Genomic DNA, 17,298 nt, shown 5'->3' with positions numbered 1-17,298 from the left:
CTAGTAGAACATGCAACAGTGCACATGACAGTTAAAGCTAAACCCATCTTTGGCCTAATTTTTATTTCCATTTTTGTTTTAAAATAAAAAAAAACACAAAACTTGTATAAAAATAGACAGACTTTCTTCTAAGGGATGTAGATATTTGTGGAAAATGATGTAAAGTTAAAAAAAAAAGTCCATAGTTTCCAACCTAATGACAAGAATATTTTAGCCACATATTTAGAGGCATTGTGGAAGGTCCAGAGTCGCAGGTTGGAGACCCCTGATGTAGTGTTTGTAAACCAAAACTTACTGCATTTTCTTTTTATCAAATCAAATCAACATGTATTTATTTGGTAGGGACAAGTATGTTTCATGAGTCATGTCACACACGACAGCATTTTAGCCAAGGCTAATTCTCAATGCCCGTCCCTAGTTAGGCTTTTACACAAAACACAGACAACAGTGACTATACACACTACAATACAAAACAATAAAACATCACAAATACAACATGGGACGTTCACATGTCTCACCCCTCAATAAAACACTATAAAAAAATAAAACAATGTCTTCAGTTATCAGCCCATACAACAATCCCACCCATTTAACACCCACACAGGAAATTACAGTATTTAAAAATTAGTACAGTCCTGGTTTGTCTTTAGCCAGTTCTTAAGCGTGGAAGTAAATCCTTTAGAGTCAGGTTTGGTCTTAATGTCAGATGGTAGTGAGTTCCAGAGCTTAGAGCTCTTAACAGAGAACGCTGTCTGTCCAAAGCTAGTCCTGCAGTACGGGATTTTACAGTTGTGATTTGTGGCACTTCTGGTGACTCTGTTGCTGTTTTGTCTCTCAATAAATGTATTTAGTCGATCAGGTGCGAAACAATTAATACATTTGTGAATTAATTTAACGAAACAATCATTGCTAAAGCTATCAAAGCTCATTAGATTATATTATTTAATGATGATACAATGATGATGGATTGGATTTTTGACCATAATTTTTAGTGCTCGATTGGAGCTTAATGCATGGCTTAATAATGCATTTTATTTTTTCACTATCAGGTTTATCAAAATACTGCAGGCGCTTTCTTGTAAGTTTCCTAGCAGTCAGTCATGTTGTGGTCCGAGGTTGCTGTTATCAGATTATAAGTCCTTGTTATACGTTCTGGTTTGTTAGTAAATGCAGGGTCAGTGAGGGTCTTAGTCTGGTTTTCCTTGTCGGCCCTTTAATCATCTGTTGATAATTGAATTTTGTCATAACTGCTTTTAGTTTTTGTTTACAGTTTTTGTCAGACCAATTGATGTTAAAGTCATCGTACCATATTGTCTCTCTATAAGAGTCAAGTTGCTTCACTACATAACTTAATTCATCATAAAAGGTAACAGTATGTGAAGGTGGATTATAGAGGACAACAATATTAAAGTTCATAGTTGGTGATAAAATTATGTTCAAGGCTAGACATTAATGTGGGGTATTCAGTTCAACTAAATGACATTTAAATTTGTCTTTGATGTATATTAATACCCCCTTGCCTGTGTTTCTGTCCTTTCTAAAGCACTGATACCCAGCAATGTCGATCATATTAGCTGGTATATTGCTATGAAGCCATGATTCTGTTAAACAGAGATAGTCCAAGTTTGAGTCGTGCAGAGATCTGATCGTATTTTGAAAAGTATGTTTAATAGGCTCTGTGCACAAGTCCCGTGATGTACTTCCGTTTTTCCCAGTGATCGGCAGATCAGTTTCCGGTTTACTTCCTGCTCCTGTCACAATGGCGGTAAATATGAGTCACAGTGAACAAACAAGAGCTGTAACTGAACAAAGAAAATTAAATATAACGTCAGAGATTCATACAAGTTACAGAAAACAGTGGGTGGTTCAAACGACCATTGCTGTGTGCCACTTTGTACTGGATCGAGTCGTTATAATAGTGAACTAGACTTCCACCACTTCCCAAAACATAGCGGCCTTCGTGCATAGTGGCTACAGAAGATCTGGAGGACGGGGTTTTCCATAACTCCGCATACGAAGGTATGCAGCCGACATTTTAAAAAGGACTATATCCGTACTACTGCTAAGGGAAGACGGGTTTTAGCTGCAAGCGCCGTGCCATCGTTGTTTGAATGGAATGGGTACACGAACGGCAAGACGCGGGCCGGTGTTTGGGAACGCTGCACTCGTCCGACATCAAGTCAGGAACCAGGCCCCGTGGAGACTGGGGAGGAGATTGTGGAACCTATGGTCCATCGACCACGACTACAGAGCAAGTCCCACAATGTGTGTCGACCGGGAGCAATATGAGAAGTTACATGAAGAACTCGAGATGCTGAGACAGCAGGTCCAAACACTACATCTGCAGAGCTCATTTGGACTTCAGCGGTTTGCACCCTCACCAGAGGACGTCAGATTTTACACCAGGTAAGATATCTACAACCAATCAATCAAGTTAGTATTTGTAAGATAAACATTTGACATTACTGTAAGTGATTGCATCTATTGTTAGTTTTAGTGAATTATTTTCTCTGTCTTCTTAATCTATAATTGAGCTTGTATGATAATTAATTCCAACTACAATGCTGTATCTATAATTTGGATTCCCCTCATATGAGCTGATCAGTGCTGCTACAGTGAAAATATCTGTCCACTGGCTGTACCCAGAGGAAGCTGGGTCATAGATTCAACATCCATCGAGCAACAGTCAGCCAAATTATTGTGACCTGGGCCAACTTTCTCTACAGCCTACTGGGCTCGGTATGTACATGGATGTCTCCTGCAGCTGTGAAAGCCAGTCTTCCACAGGACTTTAATGGCAGCTAGAGCAATACACATGTGCTCCTTGACTGCTCAGAGTTACGCTGTCAGACTCCTTCATCTCTGCTCCTCCAGAGTGAGGTCTTTTCCCACTACAAGTCCCACTGCACCTTCAAGGCCATGGTGGGAATGTCCCCCCACGGAGCCCTGACATTTGTGTCAGCACTCTTTGAGGGATCCATGAGCGACAAGGAGGTGTTTTGGCAGTCAGGGATTACATCACTCTTAACACCTGACATGGCCATCCTGGTTGACAAGGGTTTCTTGGTGGATGACCTTGTACCTGGGACTGTTCATCGTCAACCAGAGGAACTTCAGAGCTGATGCCCATGCTGCAGATCGTCGGTGCCTCAGCTGCGGAGAAGTTCTGAGACTTCTGTCACCTAAGCATGTAAAAAAATCATTATTATAATACCATAGACATTACCATAGACATTACCCCAATTATTTGTAGGGGCCGTCGCCCCTACAAATAATTTTGTAATGGAGAACCCTTCTGTGCACAGCTCCATATAAAATTGTGAAATACTAGTGTATGTATATCAATTTAAGTTGAGATTATGTCATACCGTCCCTTGAAGTTTGATCCTGTTAGCCCTACCTGAAGGACAGAGAGATCAGAGATAAATCCCCACTGAGGCCTTTGTAGAGTGTGCTCCTGTGTGAAGCATAATAGTTTACATAAGTGCCATACACATATTATCATTCAAACATTCATGCAGAATATTGTAATACATCTACAATATGCAGGTTTTACCTTACACCCGCTCTTGTTCCTCCACACTTTGGTTTCCTAGATAAAACAGCCATCTTATCCACGGGTCCTGGTTTTATACCCTATCAAATAAGGCAGTATATAGTTTAGAAAACATCACCAACATGTGTATAATGAGTGTGCAACAGATAGATATGTCCTTTTTTGGCACTTACCAAAGTTCTGGGCTTGTGCCACTGTTGTTCTCCCTCAGTATACCTCATCATAGAGGGGACCACTCGCACCTTCAGCTGAGAATAATGTGCTGACTGGAAAAGCAAGGCTACACAGTGGTTACATAAAGCTGCTCCAGCCACACATGTGAAGCTGTGATGCAGCAGCTCCACAGGACTGGAATCTCTTAGTACCATATGTAAAAGTAAAATGTCACAGTTAGTACTTATTAATCTTGGCTTGTTTAACTGCTTAATCATTCTTTATGACACAGTCTGAGTTTTTTTTAATCAAGCCTACGCCTTAAATAAATGATTGAGTTTAAGCTTGAATTGAATCAGCTTGAATTATGACACCGTGAAGGCCGCTGTTCTTCAGGCGTATGAACTTGTCCCTGAAGCTTACAGGCAGAAGTTTAGACAGCAGAGAAAGACTGCTGACCAGACTCATGTTGAGTTTGCTCGTGAAAAAAGTCTTTTGTTTGATAAATGGTGTGCTGCATCTAAAATCACAGACTTTGAATCCTTACGAGAACTGGTTCTTCTTGAGGAGTTTAAAAACCATTTACCAGAAGGGTTAGTGATATACCTGAATGAGCAAAAAGCGGCCACACTTTCCTCTGCCGCATTGCTAGCGGATGAGTATATGCTGACGCACAGAAGGTCACAGCATGTGGAAAAATTTCCCACTCGCTAGTTTGAACATAAGAGCGCAAATGAAATACGCACTTACTCTGTGAGAAAAACTCCTAATGTGAAAGAACCTGAGGTGCGGGAATGTTTTTATTGTCACAAACCTGGTCACCTCATTTCTGATTGTTTGTCTTTGAAAAGGAGAAACCAGAACAGACCCAGCCCACCTAAAGGTGTTGGATTCGTCCGGACACAGACCCACTGCAGAGACGTGAAAGCAGATAAGTCCAAGAATATTGATTCGTGTTTTGCACCGTTTATATTTAACGGTTCAGTCTCTTTAACAGGAAACACTAGAGATGAAGTCCCAGTCCGCATCCTGAGGGATACCGGAGGCTCCGAGACCCTCATATTAGCTGACGCGCTACCCTTTTCCCCAACCTCCTCATGTGGATACAATGTGGTAATCAGAGGAATAGAGATGGGATATGTCCCCAGACCAGTTCATCACGTGCACATTAAATCTGACCTAGTGAATGGAGTTTTCCCTGTGGCTGTGTGCCCAGAATTACCACTGAACGGGATTACATTGCTAATGGGAAATGATGTAGCTGAAGGACGCGTAGTCCCAAACTTGGAGATTTTAGACACTCCTACAGCCGCTGTCTCCTCGACCCTTTCGGAAATAGAGATGAAACTGTATCCTGCTTGCGTGCTAACCCGTGCACAAGCACACAGGTATAACGAAGTTGATCTGTCGGACACTGAGCTTGCCCGCATGATTAGGGAAGAGATCCCCGGTAGTGGCATTGCAGCAAAAACTCTGAACCTGCGCAAAGAGGATGATTCTTCTCCAGATCCTTGTTCTGATTCGTTACCTGTCACTGGCGCCCAGTTGTTGGAGGCTCAAAAAGCTGATCCGACGCTGAAGAAATGTTTTGACAAAATAAATGGCGACAGTACCATTATGAACCCCCAGCCCGCTTACGTCATAGAAAACGAAATTCTAATGCATAAGTGGTCACCGTCTGGTTCGGGGGCGGATGAGTGGAGCGTGGTAAAACAGATTGTCATTCCACAACAGTTCAGGCAAAAGGTAATTTCGTTGGCTCATGAAAGTAAGTGGTCTGGACACTTAGGCATAAAGAAGACATCCCAGCTGTTGCTGAAGCATTTCTTTTGGCTCGGCATGACCCAAGATGTGTCCCGTTTCTGTCGTAGCTGTCACGTATGTCAAGTTGCAGGAAAACCAAACCAAGTTATACCTCCAGCACCGTTATCCCCAATACCGGTGGTTGATCAGCCGTTTGATAAGGTAATTATAGATTGCGTTGGTCCCCTGCCCCGAACTAAAAATGGACATCAGTTTATTCTGACCATTATGTGTGCAAGCACTCGATTTCCTGAGGCTGTCCCCGTCCGAAAAATCTCCGCTAAAGTTGTGATCAAAGCGCTAGCCCAATTTTTTTCTGTGTTTGGGTTACCAAAGGTTATCCAGACTGATCAGGGTACGAATTTTCAGTCCCGTTAGTTTCAAAATGTTTTTCGGTCGTTAAATGTCAAACATGTCACTTCGAGCGCTTATCATCCACAGAGTCAAGGCGCTCTAGAAAGGTGGCATCAGACCCTAAAGTCGATGCTACGTAAGTATTGTTTAGTGAATAAGACGTCATGGGACGAGGGTTTGCCGTTTGTTCTGTTTGCTGCTCGCGAAGCCACACAAGAATCATTAGGATTCAGCCCGGCGGAGCTCGTATTCGGACATACGCCGCGGGGTCCTCTCCGCGCTCTGAAAGAAAGATTCCTGTTGCCCGCTGAATCGAAAAATCGGAATATTAAAGAATATGTTAAACATTTTCAATCAGGGTTACAGCACGCAAACGACCTAGCCCGGAAATTCCTTGCCGTCACCCAAAACAAAATGAAGACCCGTTATGACCGTTCTGCAGTAAAAAGAGAGTTCCAAATTGGAGACCAAGTCCTCATACTATTACCCACGGTGGGAGCTGCCCTGTCCACAAAGTATGAAGGACCATTTGATGTCTTGGCTCGAAAAGGAGAACACAATTACGTCCTTAGCACCCCAAACAGGCGCCGCAAAACCCGTCTTTGTCATGTTAACATGATTAAGCTGTATCACTCTCGCGACCCTGCACCAGAACCCCACATTTCTGCTGCACTGGTACCCGCACTCGACGCTTCAGATAGTAAGGATGACGAAGATGGTCTCAAATCTGCTAACAGAGCTTGCTTAGCGGCACGGCTTTCCAACTCCGAGATGCTAAAGGAGTTATCGAACACACTTGATCATTTATCATCTGAACAAAAAGATGATTTACTGTCCCTAATTAATGAGTATTCGTGTTTGTTCGGAGATGTCCCCTCGCAAACCACCGTATTGACACATGATATAGATGTACGCGACTGTAAAGCGATAAAGCAGCATCCATATCGCGCCTCTCCTGTTAAGAGACAATTGATGAAACAAGAAACTGAGTATTTGATGCAGCATGGGTTAGCTAAGCCCAGTTGCAGCCCGTGGAGTTCACCCTGCCTCGTGGAGACTAAACCTGATGGGTCTCCCAGATTTATCACCGATTACAGCAAAGTAAACTCTGTTACGGTAATGAATTGTTTTCCTCTTCCCAGGATCGATGACTGCGTCAACAACATAGGTGGCGCTCGGTACATGACTAAGCTGGATCTATTAAAGGGTTACTGGCAAGTACCATTAACAGAACGTGCTTCTGACATTTCAGCTTTTGTTACCCCTGACGCCTTCCTCCAGTATACTGTAATGGCTTTTGGGATGTGTAATGCCCCCGCCACCTTCCAAAGGTTAATGAACACTACTCTAGTTGGTCTTCCAAAGTGTTCAGTGTATTTAGATGACCTCGTGGTGTTCTCAGATACGTGGTTTGAACACGTACAAACTTTAAGAGAGGTATTCTCTCGTTTGGCCAAGGCCTCGCTCACCCTTAATCTGGCTAAGTGCGCCTTCGCACAGGCCACTGTAACATATTTGGGTCGACAAATCGGTGGAGGTAAAGTCAGACCGGTCGACTCAAAGGTAAACGCCATCCAGAACTACCCTGCCCTAGTCACTCGGCGTGAACTCCGCCGTTTTCTCGGGATGGTCGGTTACTACAGGATGTTCTGCAGAAATTTTTCCTCTGTTGTTCGTCCACTTACTGACCTCATCAGCCCTAAGAGAGACTTTGCCTGGACTAGTGAGTGCCAAACGGCTTTTGAGTCTGCCAAGTCCCTGTTATGTCACGCTCCGGTTCTGGCTGCGCCTGATTTAAGCAGACCCTTCAAATTAGAGGTGGATGCTAGTGCTGTGGGGGCAGGTGCTGTCCTGTTGCAAGAGGATGCTGAGGGAGTTGATCATCCTATTTGTTATTTCTCCAGAAAGTTTAACCGACATCAGATAAAATATTCTACTATTGAAACTTTAGGGGGGGAGTGTTACGTCAGCTGATTGTCACCACCTGACTCCAATCCTGAGTGTAACCCTCTTGGTTCCTGCATGGGATTGGTTGGACGGGACACACCGCCGCTTTCCCCGTTCCTATTGGAAGCGGTTGGACCAATCCCAGCTCCGGAGAATGCCCTCCAGGAAATAAAGCCGGGAGTCCCACGTCAGTCAGGGAGCAACTGTTGACACAGGCAGTCTGCTCCCGGCCTTCGGAATTGGTGTCAGTGTCCCAGAGAATCTGTGTCTTTGTTTTGGTGGCTAGTATTGAGTAGATCAGGCTGTGAGCTTGTGTTTGTTTTGTACTGGTTGATTTGCTAGCGTCTGAATTTTGTTTGGTGTAGTACCTGTAGACTTGTATAAAGACCTCAAGCCCTTTTGGCTTCGCTTTCTGTTATTGGTATACCTTGTTTTGATTAAAGAGTTTCAGTTAGGCAACGTAAAACTAGTATATGCTGGGCTAGATACTCGTGGTACGTGTGTTTCCTTTTTAGTTTATTGGAGCTGCCTCCTCACGGTTATTAACGTAGCAAGCCAGTTTTATTTTCACCTGTAGTATCTTTGATTTCGGTTTTGGCTGGCTGGTTTTGAGTTTAGAGTGGTTTTGCTTGGTTTATTTGTTTGGGCAGCTTCGTTAATCCCAGCATTTGTTAATTGCCACCAGCAGACTTTGTGCTTCCTGTTCCGCTTTCAACAATAAACGTACCTGCTTTCCTTTTAATACCTGGCCAACGTTTCTTTTGTTACGCCCTTCCTCATACCCCTGACCCTGGGTTGTAACAAGGTAAAACACAGCTAATAACAAGTGAGAGGCACAATAAGATGCATATAAAACTGATGAGAATCAGTAAGCAATAACCGAGTGGGGATCAGCTAAGTAAACTCACCTGCAGTAAGTAACGACTGTTTTCATTCTATCTACTAAAAGTTACATTAAACATGAATAACCTTAGCTGAACCCCCAGGAACATTAGGAACTCTGGGTTATAAAATCATTATAACATTATAACTTCAACATGAACGCATGCAGTAAGCCAGTGGGGACCAGCAAGGTAAACTAGCCTGTTATTTAAACCCCTCTTTTCATTGTGAGCACATTAAAGAGTTACATTAAAATGTATGACCTTGCCCAGTCCCCAAGAACATTGGGAACACTGGGTTTCTCAAGCAACGGCTGCTGTCTTATCTATTCTAGCTTCACCATACACTCAAACTGTGAGGCTTCTCAGCTTTCTTCATGGACCTGTAACACAGCGCCCTGATGACAACTTCACCTGTGCCCTGATCTTTGTCTGAGACTGAGAGAGACGCAAAAGTAACACAGTTTTAACAGCAATTAAACATACGAAACAAACGTAAAGCTTTGATTAGCAGGTCGCCAACGTTAGCTGACCGGCTAACATCACCACATAATATAATAATAATAATAACTTTATTTGTATAGCACTTTTCGAAACAAAGTTACAAAGTGCTTCACAGCATTTAAGAACACATACACAAAGGTAAAACAATAAAACATGAATTCAAAAGAGACAATAAAATTAATTAATAAAAACAAATTCACAATAAGAAAGCCATTCTATAAAGGTAAGTTTTTAATTTAGCTTTAAAAGTGCTTACAGTGTTGGCTGCCCTGAGCTCCTCAGGCAGAGAGTTCCACAGTTTAGGAGCTCTGACTGAGAAGGCCCGGTCTCCTCTAGTGAGGAGACGGGAGGGGGGCACAGTCAGGAGGCTCTGACCTGAGGAGCGCAGGCACCGACCCGGGACATAGGGGGAGAGCATGTCACAAATATAGGTGGGGGTTACACCATGGAGGGCTTTAAAAGTAATTAATAAGATTTTAAAATCAATTCTAAAATTGACCGGTAACCAGTGTAGGGAAGCTAAGACAGGGGTGATGTGTTCATGGTTTTTAGTGCCTGTTAAAAGTCTTGCTGCAGAGTTTTGGACCAGCTGGAGACGACTGAGCAACTTCAGACCTAAACTTGCGTATAGTGCATTACAATAGTCCAACCGGGTGGAAACTAGTGCGTGTATCACCTTTTCCAGGTCAGACTAGGAAATAAAATTACGAATCTGATAAAAAAACAATATTGAACAACCTTTGTAACCTGAGGGCTAAAATTAAATTGCGAATCTAAAATAACCCCCAGGTTACGGGCAGATGGTTTTACCAGATTGGATAAACTACCAAGAGAAGTGAGATTTTGAGTGACTTGAGATGGACCGAATAGAATTATTTCTGTTTTTTATTCATTGAGTTCTAAAAACTTTTGGGACATCCAGACCTTTATGTCGGAAAGACAGATATAAATGCGAGTGTATGATTCAGGGTCGTTCATAGCCTGCGGGATATATAGTTGTGTGTCGTCTGCTTATAGGTGGGAATTTATATTGTGGTTTTGAATGATTTGACCTATGGGAAGCATGTAAATGGAAAATAAAACAGGCCCAAGGATGGAACCTTGTGGAACACCGTATGACAGGGGGGCCGAGGAAGATGAAAACTCTCCAACTACTACAGAGAATGACCGGGATGAAAGGTAAGAGGAAAACCAAGATAATGCAGAGTCAGTAATGCCAATAAAATTTCTGAGATGCTTTAACAGAGTGTTGTGGTCAACTGTATCAAATGCTGAACTTAAATCAAGTAAAATTAAAATTGAACATAGACCAGTATCAGCGGCTAAGAGCGGGTCATTGGTGACTTTTATAAGGGCAGTTTCGGTACAGTGGTGTGAGCGAAAGCCAGATTGAAACTTTTCAAACATGTTGTTGTTATTCATGTGCTTGGTCAGCTGGGTGGCAACAGTCTTTTCTAAAAGTTTGGCTAAAAAAGGCAGATTTGATATAGGTCTGAAATTGTTCAGGTCCAGAGAATTAAGTGAGGGCTTTTTTAGAATCGGTCGAACTACAGCACTCTTTAGACCAGGGGGGACACAACCAGATGACAATGAACTGTTAATAATAGAGAGGATGTGGGGACCCATGGTGTCGAAGATGCCCCTCAAAAATCTAGTGGGCAGAATGTCTAATTTGCAGGTAGTAGGATTTGCATGCTGAATAAGATCCTTTAAGTTGGATAAAGAAATTTGTTTAAAATGTGTCAGTGAGGACCCAGGTTGGTTCAGGAAATCAAAGTTGCCAGGGGCAGGTGGAATGTTATTCCTAATGTTGACGATTTTATTAACAAAATGAGTGAGAAACTGCTCACATTTTACAGCAGAAGCATCGATAGGGGGGGTAGGAGGGCAAGCAACTAAGTTTATTGTTTTAAACAATATTCTAGAGTTGTTGCTGTTTGAGATTAACGCTGAGAAATACAATTTGCGTGCTTCTTCCACAGCCAATTGGTAGGCAAGCATATGGTGTCTAAGGTTTTCTAAAGATACCACAAGTTTATCTTTTTCCCATTTGCGTTCTGCTTTTCTGCATTGTTGTTTTAACTGCCCAGTATGATGATTAAGCCAGGGTAGGAAATTCCTTTTGATAGGTTTTGTTTTATACGGGGCAATAGTATCTAGAATTTCCTGGCATGTATTATTGAAATTGTCCAGGAGCTCATTTACTGATGACACATTTGTTTGCACATTGCTAATCGGTCCAGCCAGAAACATGGTGCTAAAACTGTTTGTTGAGTTGGGTTTGAAACTGCGAGTACGGCTGCTTGATGTAAGCTTTTGTATGGCAGAATGCAAGTTAGTTTTGAATGAGACGCCCTTATGGTCAGAGACACAGAAATCCAAGAGGTTTACATTATCAATTTCAACTCCCAGGGAGAGGACAAGGTCAGGAGTATGTCCTCTGCTATGGGTTGGATTTTTTACATGTTGGACTAAGTTAAAAGAATCTATAAGACAAAAAAAATCAGTGGTAAAACTTGAAGAACTGGGACAACAAACATGTATGTTAAAATCACCAACAATTATCACCCTATCATATTTGGCAACAGTGCACACAAGAAAATCTGAGAATTCTTCAATGAATTCATTGGTGGCTTTAGGTGGCCTATAGATAACGGCACAGAATGTAGGTTGTGGGCCACAGAGAAAAAAGACCAGGGATTCAAATGAGGAAAACGTATCATTAGGGAGGGCAGAGCATTTGTAATCAGATCTATGGATCACCGCAATTCCACCTCCACGACCAGACAATCTTGGGTGATTAAGGCTAGAGTACTCAGGTGGACAGGCTTCAGTTAAGGGGATAGTACAGCCAGGTGTGAGCCATGACTCAGTAATAAATAAAAAATCAATATTATTTGACATGATGAACTCTTGGCAGAGAAAGGACTTGTTTGTTAGGGACCTCACATTGAGAAGACAAAAATTAGTTGTGCGTGGGGTAAAAAAAAAGGAGTAGTAATTTTAACCTGAATTAGGTTTTTTCTAAGGCAAAAAGGAACAAATGATTTTGATTTTTACCCAATGGCACCATGGATTCTGTCCCGTACAACTGTTCCAATGGGAAATACCTGCAGTGGCCAGCAGGAGGCAACCTCAGCTGCGGTGGAATGTACTGGTGCACATAACTGGATATATATAGACGAAAGCCTTTTTCTTGTTTGCTCTTGGGAGCAGGGGAGTGGGCGTCCACGATGCGGTGTACATCATTTATAGATATTTTTGGCAGGTTTTGGAGACATCTTGAGAAGTTCATGGTGATGCGGATGAAGCAGAAAGTAAACCGGAAACTGATCTGCCGATCACTGGGAAAAACAGAAGTACGTCACGGGGCTTGTGCACAGAGAGAACTGACCGCCTAGTATTCCCTTTGGTTTACACTTTATGTCCCAGAGCACACGGGCGTGATTGACAGTTTGAAAGAATAAATGTTCCTTTTGTTTTTGTGCAGCGTGACAGTCAGAGCCATCTGAGTGCATTTGTAGCGTGTTGTCTTTTCCCCCACCGAGGTTAGCATGCCCCGCTTTAGCCGCTGCTCTGTCTCCCGACCAACAGCAAAAGCCCATGCCACCACCCACAGCCGTAGTAGCCGTAGTTGTTCCCGGCTCAGTCCTCGGATGGGGATCTGTCAGGCGGGGTGACTCACTGGTGTGGCTGCAGTCCATTGTCTTTACACGGGGCTCCGATGCGCTCCGCTCCCCGGCATGACGTTGCGCCGTGGGCCTTCTTTTAAAGGAAAGAGACATTTTGCACGGAACAATGCAATCAATGTAATCACAATTAATTGCAACATGTCATGCAATTAATCATGATTAAAATATTTTATAGTTGCCCAGCACTAGTTAAAACTTTATTTCCCAAACCTGATAAAGATTATTTACTAATAGAACACACTTTAAATAAATAGTTTTGACATCTTAAGTAAAAAAATGCACAAATAAATATCAGAATGTTACTATAATGCTGGTAAAATAACACGGAGAGGGAAATTCTGTTGGGATGCTTGTTTTAGGAATATAAATTTGCATAAAACGTGGCTCTTTCCTTTTAAATTCTGTATCTCAAACAGAATCAGAGAATTACGCTTAAAGAAACTACATAACTTAAACCCATCTAACACATTTATCTCAAGGTTTCGAGACATTGATAACAAACGTACCTTTTGTAAAACTGATCTGGAAAGTGTAACTCATTGTTTTATAGACGCAGTTGTTATGAAACTGGCATCCAACAAATCCCCTGGTCATGACGGTCTTACAGCAGACTTTTATAAATTATCTTGGAATGACGTTAGACTCCTTATATTTCATACAATAAAGGAATGCTGTTACGACCCAGTTCAGGGGTATGAGAGGTGTAACAAAAGAAGAGAACTGCAGACAGATGTTCATGACGTAAGCAAACAGATCTTATTGGAACAAGTGGAAATGGAGAACAAACAAATGGTGGTAAATGAAAAGTGTTGGGGTTAGCGAAGCTGCTCAAAGCAAAAACACAAAATAACCGCTATGGTCTAACTCAAAATCAGCCATAAATAACCAAACGAGAGGATGGACACTAGCCTACTAATCTAAGTTAACGAAGAGTGAAACAGTTTCAGTAGCTATGCTGATATAAAACTCTACATACAATTACAATTACAAAGCTAACCTAGCCCAGCACATTCTAACTTTAACAACTAGCTAATTAACAACTTTAACTAATACAACTGAAAGAGAAGCCAAAAGGGCTTTACATATTACCAAACACCAAACAAAGATAACAAAAAAAAAGGCTGTCAGTCAAAAAAACGAAGAACACAAAAGCCAAACAGTTTTAGCGCTGTTGGAAACAAATACTAATCTTGCTTCTCAAAACCACCAACTAAGCTTTGATTCAGCTGAACATCCTTTCATTTTGGAGACGCTCACAGAATTTGGCTTTGGAAATAAATGTATTGATCTAATTGATATGCTACACAATGACATCAACAGCTGTAGTGTGTGTAGCTTTGGAGCCTGGTAAATGTCGGAGGTTTCCAGTCAGGAGGGGATCAGACAAGGATGCAACACCTCACCCTCACTGGTTATAATGGTTGCTGAGCTGCTGGCTATCAGTCTTACAAACAATGGGGTTGAAGGTATTAACATTTTGGACAGAAACATTTTGATAAGCTAATTTGCAGATGACACAACATTGTTTTTAGAAGTTGAGAGAGAAATTCCCTTGTACTTGAATTTATGAACCAGTTTTCTAAGACACCAGCTGTAAAATGAAATACTGATAAATGTGAGATATTTACTCTACATGACCAAACATCTTAGTCAGTTTGTAACATCACAATTAAAAATGGAGTAAAATATTTGGGTATCACAATCAGAAAAATACAAGAAACAAGAGAAAAAGAGAGCATGTACAAAATATAAAAGAAATTGTTGCATAGTGGCCGCAATCACTCTGCACAACACCTCGAAGTTAATGAACATTTTACTGAAGCTCGGTGCACACGTTACACAAACCCATGAGGCTTACAACTTCAACTTATTTTCCTCTCTAATCAGGGTGATAATACAGTAACAAGAGAGCGAGTTCGCCCTCTCTTGGTTAACTCCAGAACACCATATAAAACATGTATCATTACAAGTACACTCACACTTGTATTCAAACCAAATTACTAATATCAAATCTCAATATACCACATCTCCCCCACCTTTAAGCGAACAACCCGCACTACGGATTAGCAAATAACCTTAATACTAAAGGTGTAATTGTAAACAAACTTGCATTTTAACTGGATGTGCCTTATTAACAAAGCATGGTACTAAATCTTAACACATTAACAAATAAAGTCTTTAAGGTGAACAGGTAAACGTCTCTCTCTGGTTGAACGTCTCACTTCTGGCTCAACGGGTGAGTCTTTTTGAATCGGAATGTCCAGGGTAGATGGTAACTGCGATTTTTCCTCAGGACAAGAACTGGTTTGTTCTGTCATCCCTGCAGGCATCAAACCGTCAGCATCGGGGCGATTGTCTGGAAACGACACCAAACTGTTCTCTTGCCTGTTACTTGGTTCTGGATCTGGAAGTCTAGCTCGAACTTGATCCACATGCCTCTTCATGACTTGACCACTACCAATACTAACTGTATAGGATAGGGGGCCTGTGAAGCTTTGAATAACTCCAGGAATCCATTTTGGTCCATAAGAGTAATTCCGGATGAGAACATCATCTCCAGGTGCAAAACTTCTTTGTTTGCTGTGTGTGTCGTGATTCTCCTTTTGTTTGAGTTGCTTTTGTTGCACTCTGGTTTTCACATCTGGTACAACTAAATCCAGTGCAGACCTAAGTCTACGCGACATCATCAACTCGGCAGGTGACAAACCTGTCGTGGCATGAGGTGTGATCCGGTAACTAAACAAGAACCGAGAAAGTCTAGTTTGTATTGTCCCTTCTTTCATCTTTTTCATCCCATCCTCGTCGCCAAAAAGATGTTGCATAGTGGCCGCAATAACTCTGCACAACACCTCGAAGTTAATGAACATTTTACTGAAGCTTGGTGCACACATTACACAAACCCATGAGGCTTACAACTTCAACTTATTTTCCTCTCTAATCAGGGTGATAATACAGTAACAAGAGAGCGAGTTCGCCCTCTCTTGGTTAACTCCAGAACAACATATAAAACATGTATCATTACAAGTACACTCACACTTGTATTCAAACCAAATTACTATCAAATCTCAATATACCACAAAAATTAAATCTGTTCTTAATTCATGGCTTCAAAGGGACACAACTATATGATGGAAGAGTGCTCCTAACTAAGATGGAAAGTTTATCAGGTTATTTATCCTGCATTCTCACTAGAAATCTCTGACAAGATAATCCAACAGATTAACAGCATTAATTTCAGCTTTAGGGGCGGTTCTAGGATCAGAGGTATAGGGGGGCTAAGCACCCAGACAGCTGCCCGGCCAGGCTAGAGAAATTTCACCGTTTTATATATTTTAACACTATTTAATTCCCACATTTGTGAAAGAAAAGCAAAGCATTTTTGGTAAAGTCTGTGACTAAACCATCAAATCTGATAAAGGTGATTTAAATGCTGAGCCGCAGCAGAAGAGGAATGGATGGATATCTTTTACCGTTATTAAAATATGACAGTTTAAAAATCAATCATTTATAGAACGTTCACTCCACTCTAGCCCCACTCTAACTTTTCAGCCTGTTCTGATACTCAAAACAAACTCTTATAACTCCTACAATTTCCGTCGTAGAGACATAAATTATACATCAAAAACGGAGGAATATGAGTGGCTTCGAAGAGAACCAAGCGTGACAGAGCTGGGATTTACTGATTTTGAGCTATGCCTCTCCAAGTGAGGATAAGTCTACTTCTTCTCCCATAGACTTCCATTTAAATCTGGATCTAAGAGGAAATGCATTTCTCATGTGTTTTAACTCTCCACCATTTAAATTTTGTTCGGATTACAGTAAAATAAATCACATCCCTGCGTTCCCCAGACCTTACTGGCGCTCACGGTGAAAAAATGATTTTGATATCTCATATAGTTTTCTCTTAAAGAAGAGGAGTTGTTCGGGAGGTGTGCAGAGTGATTGGAACAGTGCAGCTCTGGTCTCCTCTCTGTGTGCCTGTTATGGGCTGTCGTCATGACAACTCACTGAGTTCTCTCAGCTGTTAGGAGCCAGCTGACCTTTGACCTAATTCATTCAGTTTTATTGATCCAGATTATGGACTTCTCATCTGGTTTTGTCCTTGTAATGAGTCAGGTATGTCTCTATCTTTTTTCCTGTCTCCTCCTTGTCCTTCTCCATTACAACAGACCACAATGTCCCTCCTCTCTTTCCTCCTCTGTCCTCCCATCATATCCTTTGCTGCTTCAGTTACATGGACTGTGTTTCAGCTGCCAATTCAAACTGTTCAGCTCTTTCTGCCTTTTACAATAATTTGTTCTATATTCCACCAGTTCAGCACATTTAATATTCAGTTTCAGCTTTAAATACTTAACTATTCACTTCAGCTTCATGATTAATTCAGCTTATACTTCAACAAGCAGATTTC

General features: G+C 41.7%; 1 protein-coding gene across 1 annotated transcript in view; it reads left to right on the top strand.

Moving 5' to 3' along the window:
• LOC121648707 (NLR family CARD domain-containing protein 3-like) overlaps positions 1-17,298 on the top strand; it is a gene marked incomplete at its 3' end in the record, with an annotated part of 98,602 nt that overhangs the window by 43,858 nt on the left and 37,446 nt on the right. The window lies entirely within an intron of this gene.

Source organism: Melanotaenia boesemani, chromosome 2 (genome assembly GCF_017639745.1).
Source record: "Melanotaenia boesemani isolate fMelBoe1 chromosome 2, fMelBoe1.pri, whole genome shotgun sequence".
NCBI lineage: Eukaryota > Metazoa > Chordata > Actinopteri > Atheriniformes > Melanotaeniidae > Melanotaenia > Melanotaenia boesemani.
The sequence above is the reverse complement of the archived record's forward strand: the minus strand, read 5'-3'. Positions and strand labels throughout refer to the sequence as shown.